The sequence below is a fragment of the Panthera onca genome, chromosome A1 (genome assembly GCF_046562875.1).
Source record: "Panthera onca isolate mPanOnc1 chromosome A1, mPanOnc1 haplotype 2, whole genome shotgun sequence".
Classification (NCBI taxonomy): domain Eukaryota; kingdom Metazoa; phylum Chordata; class Mammalia; order Carnivora; family Felidae; genus Panthera; species Panthera onca.
Genome location: NC_138339.1, coordinates 147,048,077 through 147,073,162, shown reverse-complemented (window position 1 = coordinate 147,073,162; position 25,086 = coordinate 147,048,077). Strand labels below are relative to the sequence as shown.

At 43.5% G+C, this 25,086-nt stretch overlaps 1 long non-coding RNA gene across 1 annotated transcript in view; it reads left to right on the top strand.

The window, feature by feature from the left end:
• Positions 1-2,219, top strand: part of LOC132681678 (uncharacterized) — a 28,294-nt gene extending 26,075 nt beyond the window's left edge. The window contains exons 2-3 of the long non-coding RNA XR_009611196.3: positions 500-649; positions 1,062-2,219. This is a non-coding gene — a long non-coding RNA (uncharacterized LOC132681678). The remainder of the gene's footprint in view (positions 1-499; positions 650-1,061) is intronic.
• Positions 2,220-25,086: the final 22,867 nt, after the last annotated feature.

Below are 25,086 nucleotides of genomic sequence, written 5' to 3'. Positions count from 1 at the left end.
AAAAAAAACAAACCTAATTATATATCAAATCAGTAACATTCCCGCACACACTGAAGAATCCTTGATTCCGGTACCCATTAACGGAGCATTCTCCAAGGATAAAAAGAACAGCTCTCAAACCCTGACCTTTACTAAGGCTTGTTGTAGGAGTGGTTTGATGGCGTATTTCTGAAATAATTGTGTGTGTGCTGCAGGATACATGTACTTTCTTGCAGTTTTAAAGAAGGGTGTTATTTCCTTGAACTCTCTGGGACTGCTTCTAGCAAAGCAAACATTTTAATAAGTAGACACTTAGCAACTGACCTGTCAGCACTTGGGATCCAGACGGGTTGTGAAACCAGACTCCACCCCCATTTCTGAGCGGTGATGAGTCACTGAGTGGACAGCGCCCCCTGCAGGACACTGTTGGCCACGAACGCGCCTTCCTTTAGCAGCCCTTGGATGTTAATTACAATTTTTCCAACACCAAAACTTGGTGGGGCCCTCTTCCTTCGCCTAGGTGTCACTGGAGGAGATCGACTGCATTCATAGAGTCTGTCTTTCCGATGATTCAGTTATGGACCAGTGGAAAGGGCGGAGTTTACGAAGTCGGACGGAACGAAGTTAATACAACACAAACGGAGGTCTTAACCGTGGAGATAGTGAAAAGGTGAGAATGAATTCGGATATGGGAATGGAAAGAGGCTTTCCCAACGTGGGTTGGGTTATAAAATCAAGGGGACAGAGCGTGGGAAAAGGGGGGGACGACAGTCTGGAGCGGCCAGGATGAACAGGGCGGCAGCTCTTCCTTGACCGTCACTGTTCATCGGTTAATGGCTATGATGGTCAGACGAAGCGCCTCTAAGCAGCAGGTGCGCGGGCAGACCTCCAAGGCGAGTGGTCAGCGGTGAGCCAGGCAAGGCCGTGTTAGTGTCCGGGTCTGCCAGACTCCAGAATTTGTGTTCGTTACCCCACTGGTTGCCGGTAGCAAAGAGGGTCAGGCACTCCAGGACTTCCCGCCAGGGTAGGGAGGAGGTGGAGCTTCCTGGGCTCTGAGCCATTCTCTGCCTTTTCTTCACCAGATCTCAGCTCGCAGGCAGGGAAGGGGGACTGAGCGACCCTCCTGGGATGACTGACAGCCTCCAGCCACCTCCCACGGACTCCCCATCTCCATTTCCTTGTGCCTGAAGCCCACAGCGATGCCCTTAAGCAGGTGGACAGCTGCGGCTCAGGGGCTGGCATGGGGTAGGTGCACAGTTCACCGCCAGGTGGCCGAAGGCTCTAGTTCAGAGCCTTACCTTGTTAGTTCAGCAGCAACTGTGCACCAACCTACTCAACACCCGCAATGAATGACATTTGAAGCTCAGAACTGTGCCAGACTGAGGGGCGTGCATGTGAAATGCATCTGCGTGGCTCTCTCCTTTATTTACTGCTTACTACTTGCCAGTCACTGTGCTAAGCACTTGGCAAGTATAATGTGGAGAGTTTTGAATTGTGTCACTGTGATTTTTTTTTTCCCCTCCTGTCGTCCCTTGGCTGTGACCTCCCTGCCAAAGCCATCGTTTGCCTTGGTCTTGCTGTGGGAATGTAAAGCTTTTACTCCAGTTCAGATCTGAGAGCCAGCAGGTTTGGAAACAAGAAGGATTTTGTGAACTTTTTTAGTTCCCAGGCCTGGCAGATAAGCTCAGATGTCTTCAAACTAAGGGTACACAAACTTCTGGGGTGCACAGTCTTTCCAGGTGCAGGGGCTGGAAAAACCAGAAAACAGGTTTTACTAATTTATTGACTGATACACAGAATCTGAAAAAGAATCTTGTAAAAAAACAACTGATTAAGTTTTTATTTTATTTTTTAAAGTTTACTTATTTTGAGAGCAAGAAAGTGAGCAGGGGAGGGGCAGAGAGAGAAGGAGAGAGAGAGAATCCCAAGCAGGCTCTGCGCTGCCAGTGTGGGGCCTGATGCGGGGCTTGATCCCACCAACTGTGAGATCATAACCTGAGCTGAAATTAAGGGTCGGAAGCTCAACTGACTGAGCCACCCAGGTGCCCCTCCTTTTTTTTTTTCAAGTGAGGTATAATTTTTTTTTAACTGAGGTATAATTGACATATAACATTATATTAGTTTCAGGTGTACAACATCATGATTTGGTATTTGTATATATTATGAAATGATCATCACAATAAATCTAATTAACAGCCACTAGCATACATAGTTGCAAACATATTTTTCTTGTGATGAAAACTTTTTTTTTTCAACTTTTTTTTTTTATTTTATTTATTTTTTTTTTTATTTATTTTTTTTGGGACAGAGAGAGACAGAGCATGAACCGGGGAGGGGCAGAGAGAGAGGGAGACACAGAATCGGAAACAGGCTCCAGGCTCCGAGCCATCAGCCCAGAGCCTGACGCGGGGCTCGAACTCACGGACCGCGAGATCGTGACCTGGCTGAAGTCGGACGCTTAACCGACTGCGCCACCCAGGCGCCCCAAAACTTTTAAGATCTACTGTCTTCACCTCTCCTTTTGTCTAGAAATGCATTAGTCTCAGGGCACCTGGGTGGCTCAGCCGGTTAAGCAGCCGACTTTGGCTCAGGTTGTGATCTCAGAGTTTGTGAGTTTGAGCCCCGCACTGGGGCTTTGCACTGGCAGTGTGGAGCCTGCTTGGAATTCTCTCTCTCCCTCTCTCTCTCTGCCTCTCCCCTGATCACTCTCTCTGTCCCTCTCTCAAAATAAATAAATAAAAACTTAAAAAAAAAAAGAATCATCCTTAGTTAGGTGGGGACAGCAGGTGCCTCTGAACAGCAAGCATAGTGGAGGTTAGGGATGCTGAGCAGGGAGCACAGTCTCTGGGAATATCAACCTTTTCAGGACACATTGGCTGCAACTGACAGGTGATATTTCCATATTTCTTTTTTTTTTTTTTTTTTTTTTTAAAGCTTATTTATTTATTTATCTCTACACTTGATGTGGAGTTCGAACTCATGACCCCAAGCTCAAGAGTCATGTGCTCTTCCAACTGAGTCAGCCAGGCACCCCAGTATTTCCATATTTCTTTCAGATTCTTTGTGGTATTCAAGAATGGAGTCTAACTTCTCATATCAAATCACATAAAGTATTCTGATTACAGTCTTCATCTTATAAAATGTTTCATAATCTATTTCTGTTATAAAAAAAAAAAAGACTGCTAGCACCACATCTATTAGTCTTTAGCAGTATATGCCTCAATAAAAGATGTTTTTTATGTTTAAAAATTATTCATCAAAATTTGTTTTTTCTGTTCTTTTGGTCAATTGTGTACTCATTCTGTTTGTACTGGTAATTCAATTCAGGAGACACGTTTAACACTTAGGACTTATGGTTGGTAGGGAATAAAGTAAACTTCAAAATTCCAGTTTATATACTTTTTTGGTTCTAGCCAAGTATGATAAAGTGGTCGATAAAAGACTTTAAAGCCTAAAAATACATCCCCTTATGGCAAAGATGTACAGAGGATGTGGAATGGAAACATGGATTTAAGGAGAAAAAGGAAAAAGTGTAAAATTTCCAAATGTTGGAGAAGAGCTTGCTGGTGGATTTAAAAACCTGAAGATAGCAGGGAAGAAAGTGTTTTAATGTTTAGATTCCACTGGATACATTTAGAAGACTTACATAACAGGGGCACCTGGGTGGCTCAGTCAGTTGAGCATCTGACTCTTGATCTCACTCAGTTCTTGATCTCAGGGTCATGAGTTCAAGCTCTGCATTGGGCTCCACGCTGAGTGTGACGCCTACTTTAAAAAAAAAAAAAAGACTTACATAATAGTTTTTTATGTTAAATATTAGTATTTACATCAGGTGGGAAATTCCAACCCTTGTAATATTTTTAATGTTTTATTTATTTTTGAGAGAGCTAGACAGACAGAGCATGAGCCAAGAGAGGGGCAGAAAGAGAGGGAGACACAGAATCTGAAGCAGGCTCCAGGCCCTGAGCTGTCAGCACAGAGTCTGATGCGGGGCTCGAACTTATGCACTGCAAGATTATGACCTGAGCTGAAGTCAGATGCCCAACTGACTAAGCCACCCAGGTGCCCCATGAGAATTTTTCAAATGTTTTTTTATTTTATTGTTACTAATTTTTGAGAGAGAGATTGAGGGGGCATGCAAGTAAGAGAGGGGCAGAAAGAGAGGAAGACAGAGGATCCGAAGCAGGCTCTGCACTGAGAGCTCAGAGTGTGATGTGGGGCTCGAACTCACGAACTGTGAGATCACAACATGAGCCGAAGTCAGACGCTTAACTGACTGAGCCACCCAGGGGCCCATCCCTTGCAATAATTTAAATATTTAGTGACTATTGTAGATGTCATCTTCAAAATGTGCAAGGGTGTACACACGAGTTTTAAAAACTTATTTTAGGGGCGATAGAAGTGGATCAGTCAGGATGCTCAAGGTATGCTGCATAACAAACAGTCGCAAAGCCTTCATGCCTTGTAACAGCAGCAGCTTCTCCCTCACACTAAACACCAGCTGTGGGTTGGTGGGGGGTTGGTGGGGGCCCTGAGTTGTGGTGGGGAGCAACATGTTTTGCTCTTGCTCCCATCATGAATAGTCACATGGCCAAGTCAACCACAGGGACAGGAAGTATAATCCTGCCACATGCTAGGAGGCAGAGGGCTGGAAATACATGATGAACAGCCTTAGTGGGTTTTTTTTGTTTGTTTTTTAAAGTGTATTTATTTATTTTTTAGTAATCTCTACACCCAATGTGGGGCTTGAACTCATTACCCAAGATTAAGAGTCACATGCTCTTCCAACTGAGCCACCAAGCACCCCTGTTTGTTTTTTAAATCTTTTTCTTTTTTCTCTTATTATTATTTTACTATTTTTAAAATTATTTTTAAATTAAAAAAACTACTTTTCTAATTTTTTTTTTTTTGAAAGAGAGAGAATGAGAGTGGGAGGGACAGAGAGTGGGAAACAGAAGATCCAAGGCCGGGCTCCCCTCTGCCCGCACAGAGCCCAATGCGGGGCTCGAATTCATGAACCCTGAGATCATGACCTGAGCCAAAGTTGGGTGCCTAGCCGACTGAACCACCCAGGCACCCCTATTATTTTTTTTAAAGTAATGTCTCTGCTCAATGTGGGGCTCGAACTCATGACCCTGAGATCAAGAGTCGCATGCTCTACTGACTGAGCCAGCCAGGTGCCCTGAACAGCCTCAGTTTGGAGACCAATGGACCAGATCATAAAGTTTCTTTCAGCATACAGAGTGATCCCACTAAGGCCCTGAGCAGAAGGGACTATGGCAGAAGGAGGCCCAGGATGTCCCTTCCTCCTGCCACCACAGAATGAGGGAAGGACAAGAGAGTCACAGGCACATATTCCATTTGCTTCCTTTTCAGGGTGAAGCCACGATGGGGGAGGCCTGACAGATACATCCAGAGAGATTCAGGGGAGCAGTAGCAGGTGTCTGAGTCTGTTCGGGCTGCTGTGACAGAAAACCACAGACTGGGTGGTTTGTGAACAACAAATTGATTTCTCACAGCTCCGGAAGCTGGAAGTCTAAGATTAGGGTGTCAGCATGTTTGGGTTCTGGCGGGGGCCCTCCTCCAGGCTGCAGACGGCAGTCTTCTGGCTGTGTCCTCACGTGGCAGACAGGGCAGGGGAGCTCTCTGGGGTCTCTTTTATAAGGGCACAGATCCCATTCGTGGGAGCTCCACCTTCAGACCCGATTACTGCCCAAAGAGCCCACCTCCTAATTTCATCACATTGGAAGTTAGGATTTCAACATACGAATGGGGGTGGGGGAAGGGCACTAACATTCTGTCCCTAACACAAAGGCAGAAGAAAGCAGCTGGTAGAGGAGCCTGAGACGGGGTTCCTGGCTCCCCATGGCCTGGGGGAAGCATGCAGGGATCCAGAAGTTCCCACCCGCCTCCTGGGGAGCACATGAAGGGGCTGAGGGGACCAGTGGCCCAGCAGAGGTCTAGGATGGGGACAGACGGACTGCAAGATGCATAGTCTTTATGGTCACAGGCAAATGGCTGGGCCCAGAGACATCAGTAGTGGCCCAAAGGTCCGATGGGACCAGTCACCCCCTAGCCATCACATGTCCACGGCCGGACCAAACCAGATTGACCCTCCACTGTAGGGGTCAGCATGGATCTGCACTGGATTCCTGGCCTTTCTCCCTATCACTCCCACACGTACCCGGGTGTCATTTTGGAGAGGCACACAAGGACGGGGTGCCTTATCACATCCATCCAAATGACAGGAAGTTCATCTGAAAGAGATTGTCATTCAAGAGATTCTCAAACCATCCCTGATTCAAAAGTTATACGTGGAAGGGGACTTGGAAGAGACCGTTTTGGACCAGAGGAGATTGAGATGCCAAGCTCAAGTCTTGACAAGCCCCATGACTTGTGAAGGAGATGCACTTGACCCCATTTACTTTGCACATCTAAGCAGTGGTGCAGACAAATCTCAGCCATCCCCCACGCACATCACCCCAACACTCCTTGGGGTGAGAGCTGGTGTTCTCCCTCTTGTAGAGATGAGCAAAGAGACTTTGCGGGGGTGGCCGGTTTCCCAAGGACATGTGGTTATTGAATCCTGGACTCTTCAGCTGCCCAGCCTGAGCATCTGAATTGCACCGGCCTCCCTCCCAATTCTCCAGTCCCTCAAAGATAGCTGTGGCTGCACCAGTCAGAAAGGCAAGCTTTCTGCCATCACAGGAAAACACTGCTTTATAGGCACACTGCTAATTTGTGAATATCAGAAGCCAGAGAGAAGGCACGTTTGGGCAAAATTGTTTTGTGCTGGTCTCTGCCTGTCTGTAACGAGGGTCATGGCTGGACTAGCCCTTGGGGTTCCTGATACGATTGCAAGACACACGGCTTCAGCAAAACCCAGGACACTTTGAAAAAAGAAAACAAGGTTTATTACAAGTCCTGGAGAGTACACGGCATACCTGGGACCACACAGCAAGGTCACAGGGAGAGTGAGAGCCTGGGGCTGTGCTTTGATTGGGGTCGAGAGTAGGAGCCTCAATTTCTTGGGTTCACTCTGTATTGGTGAATGTAGAACCTAAGAAGGGAGATTACAGCTCAGGAAGAAAGAACTAGTGGCCAAATCAAAGGTCTCTAAAACAAAAGAACTTCAGGGGGTACAGCCTGGCTCAGTATCTAGTGTGTGGCTGGTAATGGGTTTATTCAAGATAGCAGTCTTTGGAGTGCTTGCCTCGGCAATCAAATGCTTAAGCCAGGCACCTGCATGCATTGGAATTAAACACACACACACACACACACACAACCTTCAGGTGCTTATGCAGGGAGGAGGCAGCGGAGGAACAGGCTTCTAGATGAGGACTTCCAGGAGTAAGTTGGCACAATCCATGCGGTTCTGGCGCTGTCTGCTCCGGTGTAAGACATCAGGAACAGCTGGGGACAGACCTGCTCTTTGGTGTTCTGAGAAGTGGCCCACACAGGATAGAAGGCAGCGGGCTGGCCACAAACTGGTTTCATCAGATCCTTTGCCTGTGTCCTCCTCGCCCTGGGGTCTCAAACCTCACTCTCAATATCCCTGAAATGGAGGTTTTGGTCAAGCAGGAGGGTTGTGTGGCCTGCCCCAGAACGGGGCAAGTCCAATCTGCCTCCAGTCCACACTGTCTATGCCTCCAAATGTTGTCCTGCTGTGACCAGAGGCTGAGTCACAGAGTGACCGGGTCTCCAAAACAGATGCTTGGGAGTTAGATCCAGTCATGCCCTGCTAGGCCCAAGCAGTGTCCTCTGGGGTGTTTTTACAGGAATTAGAGCTTCCGTCACCAGTACAGAAGCAGGGAGCATTTTTCCTGATCCCTTTCCCCAGTAGCCACCTCGTGAGGTTTCTTTGTCCCCAACTTATTTTGAAAAAGTTCAACAGGTCAAGTTTTCCAAGAGCAAAGAAATTGTTTGGAAGATGCTTAGGTACAAAGTTGCTTTGGGAGGAAGTTTTCTCACTGCTGAGCCAAATGTCTGCCCTTCAGTAAAGACTGGCCCAATGTAAGGTTTGCAGGGGGCTGGGACACCTGGGTGGCACAGATGGTTGAGCGACTGACTTGGGTTCAGATCATGATCTTGTGGTTCACGGGTTTGAGCCCCACACCTGCCTCTCTGCTGTAAGTGTGGAGACTGCTTTGGATCCTCTGTCCCTCCCTCTCTCTGCACCTCTCCTGCTCATTCTCTCTCTCTCTCTCTCTCTCTCTCTCTCTCTCTCTCAAAAACAAATATTAAAAAAAAAAAAAGATTTGCAGGGGGCCAATTTGTCACTTACGAATAGAGCAGGGTCAGTGGGCAATCTGTGTGACAAGAACAGCTGTGAGAAGCAAATGGCCACTAGGGGGCAGTAAGAGCTGGTGGATGCGCGACCGCTCAGTACCTGGTGACTCACCCGCGGTTCCCCTTACTTGCAGCACGGGGACCCATGGGCACTTAACATTTATCAAGGCACTTCTATAGCAAGAAGTCTTCTTGCCTGTATTTGGTGGAGGGAGGAACAGGAATTACCGGGAAATATTCCCACGCAGCCCACCCCGTGTATATACCCCCCACCCCGTACCTGGCAGAGGAAGGAGTTGGGGGTGGGGATCAGAGCTCCTCAAGGGCTGTCAGGCTGTGCCAGAAGGGGTGGAATGGAAACGTTTGGTGTATTTCAAGAGAGACTGCTGTGGTCTTTGAAGGGGTGGAAAAAGGGAAATGGCCCCACCTCTTAGGCATGGTTTCCAGGGAGTGAGAAGCACAAGGCTTGGGGAAGACAGGAGGGACAGGTGCACATGCCTGCGCAGGCTGTGCCTTCCTGATACAGCAGTCCTCTGGGTGGGTTTGGCCTCAAAAAGACAGGGCAAGGGGGCGCCTGGGTGGCTCAGTCAGTTGAGCATCAGACTCTTGATTTTGGCTCAGGTCATGATCCCCAGGTCATAGGATGGAGCCCCTCATCAGGCTCCTTGCAGAGTGTGAGGCTGCTTGGGATTCTCTCTCTCTCTCTCTCTCTCTCTCTCTCTCTCTCTCTCTCTGTCTCTCTACCCCTCTGTGTCCCTCTCCCCTGTTTGCAGTCTCTCTTTCTAAACAAACAGACAGACAAACAAACAAAACCGGGCAAGAGTGGCATAGTGTGTGGAACTATGAAGTTCATGTTGGCTAGTGACATGATCTGCAGGAGGGCAGCCCGCATCCACATGCAGAGCTGAGCTGTTCCCTGAGAGACTGGAGTTCTCTGCAAGTTAGGGAAGGTTCTCAGGATCTTCTCTCCTCCCTATTTCCCTCCCTCCCTCCTCTCCCTTCTTTCCCTCCTCCATGGGAAATTTTACACATACCTACAAGTAGAATCAAGAGAACAATGAACTCCCTGGGGCCCACCAGCCAGCTACAGAGAGCAGCATGTTTCCAGCACCCTTCTTTCATCTGTATCCACCACCCCCCCCCCTCCTCCCTCCACTTCCACCACTGGATTATTTCACAGCAAATCCTAGACATTATACCATTTTATCCATACATATTTTAGGCTGTATTAAAATTTTTTAATGTTTATTTTTGAGAGAGAAAGAGAGAGAGACCGAGAGCATGAGCAGAGGAAGGGCAGAGAGAGAGAGGGAGACACAGAATCTGAAGCAGGCTCCAGGCTCTGAGCCATCAGCACGGAGCCCAATGTGGGGCTCGAGCCCAGGGATGATGAGGTCATGACTTGAGCCGAAGTCACAGGCTTAACCGAATGAGCCACCCAGGTGCCCCTCCACATCCTTATTTTCAAACAAATCATAGACATCATATATTTTTTCACATGTAAATATTTCAGTATATGTATTTAAAGGGATATGCCCTCTGGATGCCTTCCTCACCCCCTTTGGGCTCTAACACCTATTTACAGGTCTCTCTCTGGGCTTATCTGTTTAGTTCCATTGGTCTATTTGGCTATCCCTGTGCCAATACTACACTATCATAATTGCTATGGCTTTTATAATAAGTCTTGATATCTGGTAGGTAAATTCCCCACCTTGTACTTTTTCAGGAGTGCCCTGAATATTCTTGGCCTTTGTTTTACCATGTCAATTTTAGAATTTGCTTATCAAGCTCTATGAAAAAGCCCTCTTGGGATTTTGCCAGGAATTGCATTGAATCCATGTTGTTTTATTTGCACATTAAAAACATATCTTTTTAAGTTTATATGTTTATTTTGAGATAAAGAGAGTGCATGGGAGGGGCAGAGAGAGAGGGAGAGAAAGAGAGAGAGGGAGAATCTCAAGCAGGCTCTACACTGTGACAGTGCACAGCCCCTTATTTGTACATTTCTTAATGAATCTGTTAGTGCACATATAAACACACACACACACACACACATTCATATCTCCCTCCCTCCTTTCTAACATGAAAGATTGCTTACTGTATACATTGTTCTGTGCCTTTCCTTTTTCTTTAAAAAATTTTTTTACTTATTTTTAAGAGTTATTTATTTTATTTTAGATAGAGTGTGAGTGTGGGAGAGGGGCAGAGGCAGAGAGAGAAAGAATCTTAAGCAGGCTCCACACTCAGCATGGAGCTAGACCCAGGGCTCAATCCCACCACCCTGGGATCATGACCTGAGCCGAAATCGAGAGCTGGACACTCAACCAACTGAGACACCCAGGCACCTCTAATTTTTTGTTTTCTTTTTGAGTAATCTCTACAGTCAACGTGGGGCTTGAACTCACAACCCCAAGATCAAGAGTTGCACACTCTACCAAGTGAGCCAGAGCAACAGTGTATCATGGAGGTTGTTTTCTACTGGTGCATAACCCTAAAACTTAAGTAGCTTAAAACAGTCTATTATTTGTCATGATTCTGAAACGTGAGTCAGATCTGTTGGGCAATCCTTCAGCTGCGTAGGATTGTCTCTCCCTCTCTTTGCTCCCCCCCCCCCCCCGGGTCAAAATAAAAAAATAAATTAACTTAAAAATATCATTGTAAGGTTTTAACAAAGGGTTTTACAGCCACATCTAGATTTGATCTTAACCTTGAAGCCGTTTTGTTACTTTGAAAATCTGTAAAGGCTGGCAGTGAGAAATCGTTTTGAAGAGTACTGGGTTGAAAACATTTCCTCTAAACTCTGCTTGAAAACGATTCCTAAACTGTGCCTGCTTTAGCTCATCTCCCTCTTCCTGTTCTTTATCAGAGGTGGCTAAAAGAGGCAATTGGCACTTTTGTCTTCCTGCCTAGAAGTCTCCTTAGCCAGACACCCAGGTTTGCTAGGTGCATTTTCTGGCTTCAGTATTACCACAGGTGAGAATATTTCCAAATGTTTCACTGCTAGGTAACATGTAATTTTAATTTTTATTTATTGATTGATTGGTTTATCTTTTAGAGAGAGAGAGAGAGAGAGAGAGAGAGAGAGAGCGCATGCGCGTGAGCTGGGGAGAAGGGAAGAGGGAGAAAGAGAGAATCGTTTTTATAAATGTTTATATATTTATTTATTTTATTAAACAATTTTTAAATTTATTTTTGATAGAGACAGAGCACAAGTGGGGGAGGGGCAGAGAGAGAGGGAGACACAGAATCCGAAGCAGGCTCCAGGCTCGGAGCTGTCAGCACAGAGCCCAACGAGGGGCTCGAACTCACAAACTGTGAGGTCATGACCTGAGCCAAAGTCGGACACTCAACTGACTGAGCCACCCAGGCGCCCCTATTTATTTATTTTGAGAGAGAGAGAGAGAGAAAGCACAGGTGGGGAAGAGGGTCAGAGAGGGAGAGGGAGAGAGAGAAACCCAAGCAGGCTCTGTGCTCAGTGTGGAGCCCGATGCAGGGCTGGATCCCATGACCCTGGGATCATGACCTGAGTGGAAACCAAGAGTCGGACACTTAACCAACTGAGCCACCCAGGAGCCCCGAGGAGATTTAACTTTGGAACTCAACTTTCCACAGGCATGAGAGGAGCTCAAGAAGTAAAGGTTGGGAATGAACAGTTTGAGGACCAGAGGAGCCACCAGCCGGTCGGTCTGGGAGGCTGCAGTGGGGCCCTGTGAGGAGAGCCGCTGAGAAGTCTGTGGGAAGCTGGCGCCTCTGTGTGCTCCCAACCAAGCCCATGGGGGTGGACCTGGGCCTCTGCAGGCAGCATGGGAGAAGAGCTGGACATGGAGAAGAGGCCAAGCGTGCCCTGGAACTCACTGGCACCTGTGTGTCCCTTGTCCCCGCAGCACCACACTGATCTTCAGAGTGAAATGGCCACTGTTTACTTCTACCTCTCACGTCACCAGCAAGTTCCTCTTTTGGCCAGCTGGGGAAGGGAGTTCTGGGGAGAGGCAGCCGAGCCCAGTTGACAATGGAATGATTCAGTGCAAAAAGACATTCCCCTTGTCGCCTACTCTGAGGTTGGTTTCATTGTTTTACACTTTGAACTCCAGTACATGGAGTGAACCATGGATCCAATTTTATGTTCTTCCAAATGGCTATTGGTTTATCAAAATTTTTATTTTCCCCCACTCGTTTCAAATGCCATCTTTAGCCTGTGCTAAACTTGCCTATGTGCTTTGGTCTATCTCTGGGTTTCCTGTTCTGTTCCATTATTTTTTTTATGCAGCAGTACCACATATTATAGAAGCTTTATAAAATGTTTTAATATTTGGTAGGGCTAGCTTGCCCTAACTGGTAATTTTAGGGTTTTATTTAAAATGCCTACTCTTGGGCACTTGGCTGCCTCACTTGGTAGAGTGTGCAACTCTTGATCTCGGGGTTGTGGGTTCAAGCCCCACATTGGGTGTAGAGCTTACTTAGAAATAAAGCCATTTTTTAAAATTTAATTTTATTAAAATTTTTTTTTAACATTTATTTATTTTTGAGAGACAGAGCATGAACAGGGGAGGGGCAGAGAGAGGGAGACACAGAATCCAAAGCAGAGGCTCCAGGCTCTGAGCTGTCAGCACAGAGCCCGACACGGGGCTCGAACTCATGGACTGTGAGATGATGACCTGAGCTGAAGTCAGACGCTTAACCGACTGAGCCACCCAGGCGCCCCTAAAGTCCTTTTTTTTTTCAATCTTTTTAAAAAAAGTCTATTTATTAGTAATCTCTATACCCAGTGTGGGGCTTGAACTCACAACCCTGAGATGAAGAGAAGCACGCTCTGCTGATGGAGCCAGTCAGGCACCCCAAAATAAAATCTTTGATAAAAAAATAAATAAGGAGCCTGGGCGGCTCAGTCATTCAAGTGTCCAACTCTTGATTTCAACTCAGGTCATGATCTCACAGTTTGTAAGATCCAGCCCCACATCGGGCTCTGTGCTGATAGCACTGAGCCTCCTTGGGATTCTCTCTCTCTCTCTCTCTCTCTCTCTCTCTCTCTTTCTCTCTCTCTCTCTCAAAAAAAGTAAATAAATAAATACATGAATAAAATGCCTATTCTTATTTATTTTTCTATATTAAGTAGATCAACTTACCTAGCATCAGAAAAAAAAAAGCCTGTTAGTGTTTTTCAGTTGAGATCATTTGAATTTATAAATTAACATGGGATTGTTATCTTTGCAATGTTGAGTTGTTCTATCCAAGAACATATGTTCTTCCGTTTGTTCAAGTCTACTTTTCCCTGTCAAGGTTGTTTTAGTTCTCTTTCTGGAGATGTCTTTCTTTCTTTCCTTCTTTCTTTTCTTTTCTTTTCTTCTTCTTCTTCTTCTTCTTCTTCTTCTTCTTCTTCTTCTTCTTTTTTTTGGCTTGCATATATCTTGAGAAGTTTAAGCCTACATAATTTCTCTTTCTTATTGCTACTGTGAACAGGAATCTTTTCTTCCAGGGCCTCTTATGGTTATTTTTTTGTAGATATGAATGCTGTGATTCTTGTATGCTGTTATACTGTGTTGGATCAGTTTTCTTTTCTTTTTTCTTTTTAAATGTTTATTCATTTTTAGAGAGACAGAGTGTGAGCGGGGTGGGGGTGGGTGTGTGTGTGGGGGGGGACACAGAGAGAGAGGGAGACACAGATTCCGAAGCAGGCTCCAGGCTCCGAGCTGTCAGCACAGAGCCTGATGCGGGGCTCGAACCCACAAACTGTATGATCATGATCTGAGCCAAAGTCAGATGCTTAACTGACTGAGCCACCCAGGTGCCCCTGTTCCATCTACTTCAAAAACTGAATGCTGTTGTGAGAAAGTATGAGGCCAGCTTGATTTCTACCCCCCTGTAAGTAACCTTATCTGTTTGCTTGGCTGTGTAAGGGAGTCTATCTTTATATTTAAGATTCAAATACTTTTCTAGGATATGACTCAGTTTTGTCCAATTTGATCATATTTTTTTGGGATGCAGAGTTCCCTTCCAACACGTAGGAAGGAGACTTTTACATCAGGCAAGTGTTTGTGAACTATATCTTCTCTTAAACTTGTTTCAGTTTTGGGGTGCCTGGTTGGCTCAATCAGTAGAGCATCAGACTCTTGATCTTGGAGTTGTGAGTTTGTGCCCCATGTTGGGTACAGAGATTACTTAAAAATACACACACATGTACACAACTTGTTTCAAGCGTGAAATATAACATGCTGAAAAGTGAATGAAACAAAAATGTAAAGCTCAGTGAGACCATAAAGGACCATAAAGTCCTTATAGCCACTATTTGGGGCAAGAACACTGTCAGCACCCCTAGAAACCCTCCTCAGGCTCCCTCCTCCCTCCCAATTACTACCCAGATTTCACATTCATGGCTTTACCATTCAAGAATGTACCCCTAAACACTGCTGTTAGGGTTTGTCAGTTTTGAACTTTATGTAAGTTGAATAATAAAATGTTTTCTTAAAAATCTGACTTATTTGTAGCGTGCCTGGGTGGCTCAGTCGGTTGAGCATCTGACTTAGGCTCAGTCATGATCTCACAGTTTGTGAGTTTGAGCCCCATGTCAGGCTCTCTGCTGTCAGCACAGAGCCTGGAGCCTGCTTTGGATCCTCTGTCCCCCTCTGTCTGCCCCTCCCCTGCTCGAGCTCTCTCTCTCAAATATAAATAAACATTAAAAAAATTTATATATAGGGGTGCCTGGGTAGCTCAGTTGGTTAAACATCTGGCTTTGGCTCAGGGCATGATCTCACAGTTCGTGGGTTCGAGTCCTGTGTCGGGCACTGTGCCAACAGCTTGGAATCTGGAGTCTGCTTTGGATTCTGTGTCTCCCTCTCTCTCTGCCCCTCCCCTACTCATGCTCTCTCTCTCAAAAATAAATAAACATTAAATTTTTTAAAATTATATATAAAAAGGAAAGAAACACGTATGAGAATGTTCATAGTAGCATCATTTGTAATGGTAAAAGAAAACTGGAAACACTCCAGATGTTTACCAACAGTAGAAAAAATAAATACACAGGCTTAAAGCTGTATTACTAAGCTGTAATCATCAAGACAGTATGGTACTGGCACAAAAACAGACACTCAGATCAATGGAATAGAACAGAGAATCCAGAAATGGACCCACAAACATATGGCCAACTAATCTTTTTTTTTTTTTTTTAATTTTTTTTCAACATTTATTTATTTTTGGGACAGAGAGAGACAGAGCATGAACGGGGGAGGGGCAGAGAGAGAGGGAGACACAGAATCGGAAACAGGCTCCAGACTCTGAGCCATCAGCCCAGAGCCTGACGCGGGGCTCGAACTCACGGACCGCGAGATCGTGACCTGGCTGAAGTCGGACGCCCAACCGACTGCACCACCCAGGCGCCCCTGGCCAACTAATCTTTGACAAAGCAGGAAAGAATATCCAATGGAATAAAGACAGTCTCTTCAGCAAGTGGTGCTGGGAAAACTGGACAGCAACATGCAGAAAAATGAACCTGGACCACTTTCTTACACCAGACACAAAAATAAACTCAAAATGGATAAAAGACCTCAATGTAAGACAGGAAGCCATCAAAATCATCGAGGAGAAAGCAGGCAAAACCTCTTTGACCTCGGCCGCACAACTTCTTACTCAACATGTCTCTGGAGGCAATGGAAACAAAAGTAAAAATGAACTATTGGGACCTCATCAAAATAAAACCTTCTGCACAGCGAAGGAAACAGTCAGCAAAACTAAAAGGCAACCGAAAGAATGGGAGAAGATATTTGCAAACGACATATCAAATAAAGGGTTAGTATCCAAAATCTATAAAGAACTTATCAAACCCAACACCCAAAAAACAAATAATCCAGTGAAGAAATGGGCAAAAGACATGAATAGACACTTCTCCAAAGAAGACAACATCCAGATGGCCAACCAACACATGAAAAAATTCTCAACATCACTCATCATCAGGGAAATACAAATCAAAACCACAATGAGATACCACCTCATACCTGTCAGAATGGCTCACGTTAACAACTCAGGCAACAACAGATGTTGATGAGGATGCAAAGAAAGAGGAACCCTTTTGCACTGCTGGTGGGAATGCAAATTGGTGCAGCCACTCTGGAAAACAGGATGAGGTTCCTCAAAAAATTAAAATTAGAACTACCCTACGACCCAGCAATTGCACTACTAGGCATTTATCCACGGGATACAGGTGGGCTGTTTCGAAGGGGCACCTGCACCCCAATGTTTACAGCAGCACTATCAACAATAGCCAAAGTATGGAAAGAGCCCAAATGTCCATCGAGGGATGAATGGAAAAAGATGTGGTATATATATACAATGGAGTATTACTCGGCAATCAAAAAGAATGAAATCTTGCCATTTGCGACTACGTGGATGGAACTGGAATAGATACAAGAATAAATACATCGTGGTGTATTCATATAATGGAATATCACAGAGACATGGAAATGAATAAATTATTGTTTTTCACAACATTGATGAAGCACAGAAACGTGGTTAATGAAATCAGCCAGATTTTTTTAATGTTTATTTCTTTTTTGAGAAAGAGAGAGAGTGCGCATGCACATGAGCAGGGGAGGGGCAGAGAGGGAGACACAGAATCCGAAGCAGGCTCCATGCTGTCAGTGCCAAGCCAGATGTGGGGCTTGACCTCGGGAACCCTGAGATCATGACCTGAGCCAAAGTTAGACGCTCAACTGACTGATCCGCCCAGGTGCTCCTCTTTCCTGTGTTTCTATTAGGGTGCCTGTCTTAGTGATTTACAGGGTTTTTTGGACATTCTGGATACAGACCTTTTCTTGGTTATTTGTATTGCAAATATTTACTTCTACTCTGTGGCTTGCCTTTTTGCTCTCTTGATAGTGTTATGGGATTAACAGTTCTTAAAATAGTCTGCTATTTCAATATTTTCCTTTATGATTATACTTTCTTGTGTTCTGTTTAATAAATAATTCTCTATCCCAAAGTCATGGAAACATTTTCTTTTATCGTCTTTTAGAAGCTTTAGTGACTCACTTCCTTTTTTTTTTTTTTAATGTTTATTTATTTTTGAGAGAGAGAGAGACAGAGTGTGAGCAGGGGAGGGGCAGAGAGAGGGAGACACAGAATCCAAAGCAGGCTCCAGGCTCTGAGCTGTCAGCACAGAGCCCAGTGCGGGGCTGGAACTCATGAACTGTGAGATAATGACCTGAGCAGAAGTCGGATGCTTAACTGACTGAGCCACCCAGGCGCCCCTCTATTTTTTTTTTAAGTTTATTTATTTTGAGAGAAAGAGAGAGTGTGCTTAAGGGGCAGAGAGAGAAAATCCCAAGCAGGCTTCACACTGCCAGCGCAGAGCCCAATGTGGGGCTTGAACTCACAAACCGTGAGATCATTACCTGAGCCAAAATCAAGAGTCAGATGCTTAACCAACCGAGCCACCCAGGCACCCCCTGTAGAGGGGCCATGTAAGGCGCCTCTTACATGCAGATCTATAATCCATCCGGAATTGATATTTGTGTGTAGGTAACATATGGGTTGTTTTTATTTTTTCCGTATAGATACCCAATCATCTGGGCAAGATTTATTGAAAGTGAAATAACTGTTCTACACCATTCTGATTTACTACCTTTGTTGTAAACCAAATATCCATGTACTCCTGAGCCTGTTTCTAGGCTATCCTTTTGGTCTGCTAGCCATGTGCCAGCACCACAGTGTTTTTTGGTGTGGATAGTGTCTCTCTGTCCTGTAGGGAAAGTCCTTCTACTTCATTATTTTTCTTGGAGTCCTGGGTAGTCTTGGCCCTCTGCATTTCCATATAAATTTTAGGAGGACCTTGACAATTTCCACACAAAAATAATCTATTAGGGATGTTGATTAGTAGTGTATTGGATCTATAGGTCAGTTTGGGGAGAAGTGCTAGGCTCTATTCTATAACATAATACTAGTTTATTCATTATTGAACTTCACAGAAATGGGATCATAGAGTATGTACTGTTTGTGTCTGGCTTCTTTTGCTTAAATGTTCTTGGTCTTTGTTTTGTTTTTGTTTTTGTTTTTTAAGTGTTTTATTTATTTATTTTGAGAGAGAGAGAGCATGTGAGCAGGGGAGGAGCAGAGAGAGAGAGAGAGAGAGAGAGAGAGAGAGAGAGAATCCCAAGCAGGCTCCAGGCTGCCAGTGCAGAGCCTGACTAGGGCTCAAACTCACAAGCTGTGAGATCATGACCTGAGCCGAAATCAAGAGTCGGAGGCTTAAGTGACTGAGCCACCCAGGCGCCCCTGTTTTTGTTTTTTTAAGTAATCTCTGTGCCCAACGTGGGACTCGACCTGATGACCTCAAGAGCAAGAGTTGCACGTTCCACTGACTGAGCCAGCCAGGTGCCCTTGAATGTTTTTGAGATGCTTCCATGCTGTTGCATGTATAAGTAGGCCATTTTTATTGCTGAGTAACATTCCATTGTATGAATATACCACAATTTGTCTATTCATTTTCCCATTGATGGGCATTTGGTTTCTTTTCAGCTTGGGGCAATTATGAGTAAATCTCTTATGAATATTCTTGAACAAGTGTATTTTGGGGCATATTTTCATTTCTTTTGGGTAAACCTCTAGGGGTGGAATTGCTGTGTCACAGGGTCAGTGTATGTTTAATTTTACAAGAAAATGCCAAACTGTTTTCCAAAGCAATTTCACATTCTCATCAGCAATGTATAAGAATTCTAATTGTGCCACATTCTTGACAATATTTGGGGTTGTCAGTCTTTGTAACATGAGCCATTTTGTGGATGTGAAGGCATATTGCATTGTAGTTTTGATTTTCATTTCTCTGATGACCAGTGATATCGACCAAGTTTTCATGTGCTTATTGGCCTCTAGATCAAGTTGGGGAGAATTAACATCCTAATAATATATGAATTTCTAATCCATGAGCATGGTATATCTCTCCATTTATTTAGGTATTTAAATTCTCTGAAAAAATGTTTTGTAGTTTCAAGTCTTGCAAATATTTTGCAAATTTACTTCTAAGCATTTTATGTTTTTGATGCTATTATAAAATATTTTTAACTTTTTCTTTTTTTTTAATGTTTCTTTATTTTTGAGAGAGAAAGAAAGAGAACGAATAGAGAGGGGCAGAAAGAGAGAAGGAGACAGAATCCCAAGCAGGCTCCACACTGTCCCCACAGAGCCTGATGTGGGACTTGAACCCACGAATCGTGAGATCATGACCTGAGGTGAAACCAGATTAACTGACTGAGCCACCGAGGTGCCCCACGAACTTTTTATTTTTTACTTCTTTGTTTGTAGTATATGTGAATTGGCTTTTCACCTGTGATCTGCTAACTCACTTAGTAATCCAAGTGAGTTTTTCTTTTTGACATGTTTCTTAGGACTTTTTATGTATACAATCTTATTTGTGAATAAAGGCCACTTTACTTCCTCATGTTTTTTTGTTTTGTTTTTGTTTTTGAAGTAAGCTTTAGAACCAACATGGGGCTTGAACTCACCACTCTGAGATCAAGAGTGATATGCTCCATTGACTGAGCCAGCCAGGTACTCCTACTTCCTTATTTTTAATCTTTATGCTTTCTGTTTATTTTTCCTGACATACTGCTCTAGTTGGCATCTCCAGAGCACTAATGAAGAGTATTTGTGAGAGCAGGCATCCTTACTTTCTTCCTGATCTTTGGGGAAAGTCATTCACTATTTCACCATTAATTATTATGTTAGTTGTAAATTTTTTGTAGATGACTTTTATCAGATTCAAGAAATTCCCTTCAATTCCGAATTCACCAAGGTTTTTGTTTTTTTTTAATCATTAATGAGCTTTCAATTTTTTCAGGTATTTTTTCCACATCTAATGAACTAATCTTTAATCTTGTGCCTTTTCTCTTTTATTCTGTTAATGTATTGATTGTTGATATTTCTTTTTTTAAAATTTTTTAAAGATTTATTTGTTTTTCAGAGACAGAGAGACAAAGTATGAGTGGGGGAGGGGCAGAGAGAGAGGGAGACATAGAATCTGAAGCAGGCTACAGAGTCTGAGCTGTCAGTACAGAGCCCGATATGGGGCTCGAACTCAGAGACCACAAGATCATGACCCGAGCTGAAGTTGGATGCTTAACCGAGTCACCCAGGCGCCCTGACTGGTTGATATTTCTAATTAAAGCAAGCTTGTATTTCTGGGATAACCTGCATTAGTCAGAGATATCCTTTTTGTATATCGCTAGGTTTGATTTGCTAATATTTTTTCGAAAAATGTTGCATCTATGTTCATGAGAAGTTAATGGTCTGTAACAATGCTGTCCAATAGAACTTTCAGTGATGATGTAATAGGTCTATATCTGTGTAGTCCAATACGGCAGCTAATGGGCCCATGTGGCTACCGAGCACTTGAAATGTGGCTAGTGTGACTGAAGAACTGAATTTTACATTTTACTTAATTATAGTTTAATTAGCCACATGTGGCTAGTGGCCACCATTTTGGATGGTACAGGTCTGTAATTTGGTAATTTATAATCTCCTTGTCTTTTAAAATATTTGCATATTCTGTTATCTTATTTTGTTTGTTATCTTATTTTGTTATCTTATTCATTGAACAGGAAAATCATACATCTTTCTGTCTATTCCCTATAGCTACAATTTTCTCTCTAGTCCCTTTTTTTTTTTTTAATTTTTTTTTTCAACGTTTTTTATTTATTTTTGGGACAGAGAGAGACAGAGCATGAACGGGGGAGGGGCAGAGAGAGAGGGAGACACAGAATCGGAAACAGGCTCCAGGCTCTGAGCCATCAGCCCAGAGCCCGACGCGGGGCTCGAACTCACAGACCGCGAGATCGTGACCTGGCTGAAGTCGGACGCTTAACCGACTAAGCCACCCAGGCGCCCCATCTAGTCCTTTTAATACCTTTAGTTCAGCTTCATCCTGATTGCTTTCTTCATGTGTATCCTCTGTTAGGGTACTTTACGGTCTTTATCCACTTCTGAGGCCTTTGAATTTCAGTATCATTGCAGCAATGAATTTATCTTATTTTTCTTCTGCCTCTTTCCTGAGCTCTGACAGATTATGTTTTATCCCATCCTGTTTGCTCACAATTTCTTCCCCACCTGCTGTTATTTCTTTCTTGTTCTAATGCTTCATAGAGGCAATGCTTTATTTTTAATTTTAGAGTAAGATGTTTTTCATAAAGTTTTATCTGTTCTGTTACAACTTTTTTTTTAATGTTTATTTTTTAGAGAGAAATACAGAGTGTGAGCAGGGAAGGGGAAGAGAGAGAGGGAGACACAGAATCTGAAGCAGGCTCCAGGCTCTGAGCTGTCAGCACAGAGCCCCAGGCGGGGCTTAAACTCATAAATCACGAGATCATGACCTGAGCCCAAGTCAACACTTAACCAACTGAGCCACCCAGGAGCCCCTTGTTACAACTTTTTCTAAACATATGCAACTAGCAAAAGAGCCCCCCAAATATGCATAGAACAGCAGAACAAGGAGAAATGGACAATTAAAGAATGATAGTTAGACATTTCAAGTCTCAACTTTCAAGAATCAATACAGCAATCAGGCAAAACAGCAACAAAGATATAGAGGACTCAAACAACACTATAATCCAACAGACCTAACAGACATTTATAGAATACTCCAACCAACAATAGTAAAATACACATTCTTTTCAAGCACACAGAGCACATTCTCCAGGACAGACCATATGCCAGGCCATAAATTAAGCTTCAATAAGCCTAAAAGGATTGAAATCATGCAAAACCTGCTCTATGACCACAATGGAAGTTAGATTTCAATAATAGAAAAACATTTGGGAAATTCACAAATACATGGAAATTAAATGTCACACTCCTAAAGAGTCGGTGGGTCAAGGGAGAAATCACAAAAGCAACTAGAAGATACCTTGAGGTGAATAAAATAGAAAATACAACATACCAGGGGTGACTGGGTGACTCAGTCTTAAGGTTAAGCATCTGACTTCAGCTCAGGTCATGATCATGTGGTTCGTGGGTTCGAGCCCCATATCAGGCTCTGTGCTGACACCTTGGAGCCTGCCTGCTTAAGATTCTGTGTCTCCCTCTTTATCTCTGCCCCTCTCCCACTCACTCATACTCTGTTTTTCTCTCTCAAAAACAAGCACATACTAAAAAATATTTTTAAAAAATAAAGAAAATACAACATACCAAAAGTTTTGGAATATAGCAAAAAAAGCACTTAAAGGAAAATTTATAGCTGTATGTTTTGTATTATTTTTTTTTTAATTTTTTTAATGTTTATTTATTTTTGAGACAGAGAGAGACAGAACATGAACGGGGGAGGGGAAGAGAGAGAGGGAGACACAGAATCGGAAGCAGGCTCCAGGCTCTGAGCCGTCAGCCCAGAGCCCGACGCGGGGCTCGAACTCGCGGACCGCGAGATCGTGACCTGAGCTGAAGTCGGACGCTTAACAGACTGAGCCACCCAGGCGCCCCTGTATTTTTTTTTTTTAATGTTTATTTTTGAGAGAGAGAACAGCAGAGAAGGGGCAGAGAGAGGGAGAGAGAGAGAGGATCCCAAGCAGGTTCGGTGCTGTCACTATAGAGCCTGATCTCATTAACCATGAGATCATGACCTGAACTGACATCTAGAGTCTGATGCTTGACTGACTGAGCCACCCAGGCACCCTTTTATGTTGTGTATTCTTTTATGAGATGGTCAGTCAGGTATGACCACCAGAGGAGACATAGGGGAGGCTCCAGAAAAAAACAGTCACAGGTCCTAGAGATGGGAGGCTGCGCATGACATGTAGGGTCACATGGGAAAGACACCAGTGTGGTCAGGAGACAGAAGACAGGAGTGAGGGGAAAGCATTAGGCCAGAGCCTCTATCGGGATTTCCATTGGAAAGTCAAGACAGGACTGGGTGAACAGTTGAAGAATAATTTCAGTGGGTTTTGGGCTTTGGAATGGTCTCTAGTTGTCTGATACCTGGCCCTGGGGTGATTAAGTCGGAGGAATATTGCCTCCTGGGTATACAGGCCATATAGAAGAGGTATGGCTCTGGACTAGTTTGCTTATCAAAGTTATGCCCAATAATTGGCTAGTCCAGAAAGGGGCAATCTCTCCTAACCAGAAAGGTTTGTTAAGGTATCAAAACATCATAAGATACAGAAAATGTAAAATATTTACAATACACTTTGAATGCCTATATGAAAAGCAATCTCTGTTTGTAGAAGGCATGATCTTATATATAAAAAATCCTATGAAATCCACTGAAATACCATTGGAACTAATAAACACGTACATCAAGGTTAGAGGATACAATACCAAAACAGAAAAATCAGTTGTATTTCTACACACTAGCAGTGAACAGTCCACCAAAGAAATTAAGAGAATAATTCCATTTACAATAGCACAAAAATAATAATGTCTTAGGAAAAACCTTGTGCAAGACTTGGAACACTGAAAACTATAAAACATTACTGAAATAAATTAAAGAAGCTCTAAACAAATGAAAAGACATTCTATGATCATGGATTCTTAATATTGTTATGATGGCAATACTTCTCACATTGACTTACAGATTCAATGCAATCCCTATCAGAATCCCATCTAGCTTGTTTGTAGAAATTAATAAGCTGATTCTGGTGTTTATTTGGAAATCCAAGGAACCCAGAATAGCCAAAACATCTTGAAAAAGAACAAAGCTGGGAGGGCCCACACTTGCTGATTTCAAAGGTTATTACAAAATTTTAACAAAAGTTATTACAAAACAAGACAACCTGGGGGGCACCTGGCTGACTCAGTCAGTAGATCATGTGACTCTTGATCTCGGGGTTGTAAGTTTGAGCCCCATGTTGGGTATAAAAATTACTTAATTTTTTTTTTTTAATCTGAAAAAAAAGACAACATGGGACTGGCATAAGGATAGACATATATATCGATGAAATAAATGATAGAGTCCATATATAAACTCATACACTTGTGGTCAATTGACTTTTTGACAAAAATGCTAAGACAAAGGTGCTAAGGATATGAAACAATTGTTGTAACAAATGTGGAAAGAATAGTCTCTTCAGCAAATTGTGCTAGGACAACTGTATATCCACATGCAAAAGAATGAAGTGAGACCCCAACCTCACTCCATGCACAAAAATCAAGAGCTAAAACTATAAAAGACCTAGATGAAAACAAAGGACAACTTCTTTTGTGGCAAAGGTTTTTGTGATATGACACTAAAAGCACACAACAAAATACAAGATAGAGCAACTGGACTTCACCAAAATTTAACAACTTTGTGCACCAAATGACAACAATGAAATATAAGCACTCTTAGAAACATCTTTTACACATGTACATATATTTATGACAGTGTGATTAAAAAAAGAAAGTGAAAAGACAACCTAGAGAATGAAAGAAAATATTTTCAAATTTCATATCTGATAAGCGACTAGTATGCAGAATACACAAAGAACTCTTACAATTCAACAATAAAAAGGTAAACAACTTTATTATGTATTTTTTAAGTAAGCTCTGTGCACAATGTGGGGCTTGATCTCACCACCCTGAGATCAAGAGTTGCATGTTCTACTGACTGAGCCAGCCAGATGCTCTGGTAAATAACCTAATTTAAAAGCGGGCAGGGTGCCTGGGTGGTTCCGTCAGTTGAGCACTGGACTCTTGATTTTGACTCAGGTCATGATTCCAGGGTCATGGGATTGAAGCCCCAGTTGGGCTTCAAGCTCAGCTCAAGATTCTCTCCCTCGCCCTCTGCTCCTTCTCCCCACCACTTAAAAAAAAAAAAAAAGTGTACAAAGACTCTGGAGAACAGTATGGAGGTTCCCCAAGAAGTTAAAAATA